Below are 5,539 nucleotides of genomic sequence, written 5' to 3'. Positions count from 1 at the left end.
TAAAACAGGGCAGAGCTCGAACGCAGTCCCCCCACTACCACAAATTATGCAGTCGAGTTTCCCACATTCGGGGAAATCGCAGGGGTCAGCACACCCCAAGTGCAATGAGTGAGCCACGCCCTGGGGAAACCACCTTCTTGATCACGGTGTCCCCACTACCAGGTAAGTATAAAAATTTGACTTTCTGATACAACATATTCTGATGATGGTTTCCCCTGGTCCAGCTTCTCCCATGTCCTTCTTGCTTCCTCCTCACCTCTCCACCCACCCAAGTCCACAACCTTTCTTCCCCTCTCTCTCATTACAATACAGACAACTAAAAAAAAAAAATTAAATAAATAAAATTAAAGCAAACAAACCCGCTAAAGAGGGGGTAAGAGCTAAAGAAAACGTACCAAGCTCTGCCGTGGATCCCCATCCCCTGGCTGCTCTGCCTTGTTTGACCTCAGAGAGAGAGGATGTATGCTTAGTCCTGCAGTGACCTGCTGTGCCAGGGCTGGTTGGTACCCATGGCGGGGTCTTCCCTTTCTCCGGGGAGAAAGGGTGGGGGTGATGGGGAAATGCTTTGTGAGGGAAGGGACTAGGAGGAGAAGAGAGAGAAGGGCCTTCTATTAGGATGTAGAGTGAATAAATTAATTAACTGAAAACGAAAAAGAAACATACAGATTCTGAGGCACCCATGTACACACAGAGGAAACCTGTAAAGCAGAACCAGGAACCATAACATCAGAAGATCTGGAAGGTTAAAAAAAAAAGAAAGAAAGAAAAAAAGAAAAATACCTAGACAGAACAGGTACATGATACACTCTCCACCCCTCAAATAGCATTAAGTTTGTTTTGTGTTGGCCATCATTGCTGAGTGCGGGGCCTGCCCATAAAGGTGGCTTATATACCCAGTGAGACTACATTGGAGAAACTAAATTTCCCATTGTAAGAAGTTATCATTGGAGATAGCTGCCGACTTAGGGCTACTGCATTAGACGTTAGCCATTCCCAGCCATGGGGTTTCATTTGGTGGTGAGAGATGTCTGGTTGGGGTTTTGTTTTCCTGTTTTACAGTGATTCCAGTTTAGATTCCTTCCATATGTGTGTGTACTTTAGAAACGTCTAATGTATTAGGCTTCTAAAAGCCCCTCAAATAGCCCTTTATTTTAGATGTCCCTCCAATATTCCTTCTTTTACTGTCCTTGGACTTCTCTTTTCCCTCCATAGCCTCTAGTATGGAAGTGCTCATAATCCTACTACATTCAACTTGGGCTCCATTCTAGTGATCTATCTTATATGCATGTAGATTCAAGAGATTACTGAATGGTGACACACACCTGGAAAGCCAGAACTATTGAGGTTAAGGAACGAGCATTTTGAATTTGAGGGCAGCATGGGACCCATGGTGAGACTGTCTCAAACACACACACACACACACACACACACACACACACACGTGCGCGCACACACACACACACACACACACACGTGCACGCACACACATACACACATACACACACACACACACACACACACACACACACACCCCAAAATTCTAATGTGGACATTGTGCATTTCCATATATGAGATACCAGCTCTTTCATCAAGGTCTCACGGCTGGCTCTAGTGGATGCTGGTCTGTGACATTTTCTACTGTGAGCATTAAACATGAACTCTAACCTTAGCCTGTTCTTCAGAGTGAGGCATCAAAGCACATTAAACACAATCATTTACCAGCATGGAGCCTGTTCTCTATACCTCTTGTGAAAGGAATTTGTCTCCTGAACACATGCATCATCTTTACTTCCGGGATGCAAAGAGAAAGACATTTGTTCTACAGAATAGAATTTCAACTAATGAAGTGGGTAATGCAAACTGGAGCTCTATGCACTTGGATTTCTCTACAGATAGGGATTACATTCAAATCGTGATGTTAATGAGATTTAAACATATTTATTTTCAACAGGACTTTAATTCTCCAAGTGATTAAGTATATTGTATCAACAGATTTTGTGTTCATTGGAATGTCTTCTGCTTATTGTTTGTGATTATTGTAATTTGTTACAATGTAGTAAAAAAAAAAAAAAAAGGGAAGCTGATTTATGAAGCCTAACTGAATCAAGTGTCCACTGTGCTCTTAATAATTCCTCTTTTATTTTCCTAAGATGGCTTAAGCATGTAATTGCAACCATTGGTTGGTCCCTACATTTAAAGAGAGAGTTTGCACATATTTGGTTTGGGGTCAGGAAGATCCTGGAAGTGGTCAAAGACTGGGCAGAAGAGACAGGTAAGGGTCCAAATGTGGATGCACCATCTTCTTCTCGGGCCTCACTAGCCATTGCTAGAACATCTTTCAGCATTGCCATCATTGAATTCACAAGGGATGTTACTCATTAGATAGAAAGAAAGGTTAATTTATGAGTCAGAGAATATCACCTGAGTTTTAGATTAGCTGCTTTACTTCTGTACACATATGAATTGAAAGAGCAAACCTGAATAAATATTAGGACCTCCACTTGTGGCTGACTAATCATGAAATAGATGACAAAGTTATGAATACACACACACACACACACACACACACACACACACACACACACACACCTTCCCTGTGAATAAATTTAATATTTAGGAAGATGACAAAAATTATAATTCAGAAAAATGAAATCTATGTTTTAATTCAGTACCATTAAAATGTTTAGTGCACTCGCCAGACACATCCTTAACTCTGCTGCAGCCTGCCCACCTGAAACCCCACTTCCCAGACTCCCTTTATCCCGGTGGATCTTGGACTCTTGGTGTAGACTCAGAATCCACCTAGCTATTGGCAACCACCATTTTAGCCTTTCCTTTTAGCCCATACTCATTACTTTGTGATTCCCAGAACACCTCTCTCTATGAGGGACCCAAAACCTCCACATAGGGCTTGAACCCAGCATGGGCCATAGCAACTAAAGAACAGAACACCCACACAACAAAGAAGAGACCCCATGTCTACACCAAGAAACACTTCAAACCAGACTCCAATGGTCAAGATCCCTATAGAAAGCACAAAGAGGGGCAACCAAGACAACATGTCTCCTCCAGATGCCAGCAATCCTCCTGCAGTAGGCCTGAGGGAAACAGGTCAGCTGAAGCACAAGGGATGGGTCCCAAAATAGCTATCAGGAATATTTTTCAAGAACCTTAGAGAAGATACACACAAATGCCTCAATAGAGATCAGGAAAACACAAACACATGGCCGAATGAAACAACTCAAGACATGAAAGTAGAAAGACAACAAAAGAAGAGAATCAGTAAAGAAAAATCAAATCTGGAAAGGAACCATTAAAGATGCCAGACAGAAACTAATAAATTAAAAGGCGTGTAAGAGAGTTGCCAGGGGCTGACACAGCTTCCAAATCCCCGAGAAAGGCAGGAGAAGGGGGTATGGATTCAGTGAAGGGTCCAAAAGCTGCCGATTGACTGACTTTTGGCAATTATACACTTTCTTGTTATTCTATGGCCCAAAGTTTAGCTTCTGGAAATTTAATTCCTGCTGATAGCAGCAGGGGATTAAGAAAAAAAAAAAAGCTTAGTTACTCAGGGTCTTTTCGCTTAGACTCAGGGACTGGGGGCTCCGAGTTTGTTAAGTCTTAATGAGCCAGAGAAAGAAAAAAAAAAAAGAAAGAAATGAAGAAAGTTAGGCACACTCACACAGACACATACAAGCACACACACACAGACATACACAGACACATATACACATACACACACATACACACACACACACAGACACACATACACACACATACAGACATACACACACACACACAGACACACATACACAGACACACAGACACACATATGCACACACAATACACACATAGACATATACACACAGACACACACACAGACACACATACACACACACACACACACACACACAGTCCTGACACTCTGGTCAGGACCCACCACCTGTTTCAACAGTTTCACAAGTGCACATACTTATATACATACGCATATATCTGCATATGATACATACATAGATATAGACAGACAGACATATGTACCTATACACACCTGGTGGATGCAGCAGAGTCCCAACAGCAACACTTTACTTCTCCCAACTTTTTTATACCTTCTTAGACAAAAGTTCTTTATAAAATTGCATCCTAGATAAAATGTTACACAAAAGGGGAGTTGCAGAAGAATGTCGTTGGTAAGTTCAAAGCAGTATTTCTGTAAGCTCATTGTGAGTTCAAAGCAACCATTTCCCATGGCCTTGCTTTATCATAGTGCACACCTGTGGCCTCATCCTTGGACCTGAAACTAGAATGAATGTTTTTCCTTGATCACAGACTTGTCCCAAGTCTATTTTTCTTAGTGTAATTTATGAAAGCACATTGCATTCCTGATTATACAACCTTTATTCTATGAGAAAGAGGCACAGTCTATTCTTGATTCTAACTTTATTTACATCTTTCTGGCAAAGGAACCGAAACCATCTCCTCAAAAGTTCTTCCTGAAATTATCTGAATCAAATCAGGAATGCTAACAAGCCTTTAATTCATCTAATACATGATAGGGTCATCTTCATGTTGACTTGTGGGAGATTTTCCCAATAGCATGGGCTGATGCCCAGAAATCCTTAGGCTATGTTATAATAGCAGGAGAGACATATCACCTTTGAGAAACATCTTGGGATGAAGTCTCTGAGGCCATGCCTCTCCAGAGTGTACCTGTCATATCCATGCAAAACAGCGGGCTATCTCCAGGAAACTCGCTGGCTTGTCATAGCCTCTCCTAGATGGCTTCTGTCAAGAGAGAGCCTCTAGTATTGAAGATAAAGTAGAAGTGGATAGCTAAGTCAAAGAAAGTGTTAAATCTTAAAAAAAAAAAAAATCCAGGCATGAAACACCCAGGAAATCTGGAACACTATTTAAAGAATAAATCCACAAATAATAGGTAGAGAAAATGGAGAAGAAACCTAAGTCGATACCAAAGAAAATATTATTATTATTTTAAACATTCATGGTAGAAGTTTACTTTCTAAAACTAAAAGAGATGTATATTGAAGTCCAAGAGGCATATAGAACACCAAATAGACAGTACCAGAAAAGAAACTCTGCACAACACAGAATAATCAAAATACTAAATGTACAAAACAAAGAAAGGATAGTAAAAGCTGCAAGGAAAATTGACCAAGTCCCATATAAAGGCTCATTAGAATAATAGAATAATAACTAAATTTTCAAAGGAGATTTTGAAAGCCAGAAGGGCTTGAACAGCTGTACAAAGTCTGAGAGAACACAGATGCCAGCCCAGACTACTATACACAGCAACAATATCAATCATAGTCAACAAAGAATGAAAAACATTGATTAAAATAAAAAAATGAAGTAACTTCTGTTCACCAGTTCAGTTCTGTGGAAGGCATTGGAAGGAAAACTTCGATCTGAAGAGGAAGGTAACTACATACCAGAGGTTGAGGAATACAAAATGCCAGAAAAGTTAATCAAGAGTGGAGGAAAAACCCATACCACAACGGAATAATGGAAATTAACATGGGCC

The 5,539-nt window shown here is 40.6% G+C and overlaps 1 non-coding gene across 1 annotated transcript; it reads right to left on the bottom strand.

The window, feature by feature from the left end:
• Positions 1 to 5: 5 nt before the first annotated feature.
• On the bottom strand, positions 6 to 170 carry LOC116075596. The gene has a single exon (XR_004112631.1). It is a non-coding gene; the product is annotated as a U1 spliceosomal RNA (small nuclear RNA).
• Positions 171 to 5,539: the final 5,369 nt, after the last annotated feature.

The sequence above is a fragment of the Mastomys coucha genome, unplaced genomic scaffold (assembly GCF_008632895.1).
Source record: "Mastomys coucha isolate ucsf_1 unplaced genomic scaffold, UCSF_Mcou_1 pScaffold3, whole genome shotgun sequence".
Classification (NCBI taxonomy): Eukaryota; Metazoa; Chordata; class Mammalia; order Rodentia; family Muridae; genus Mastomys; species Mastomys coucha.
Note: the sequence above shows the minus strand (reverse complement) of the source record. Positions and strands in the feature narration are given on the sequence as shown.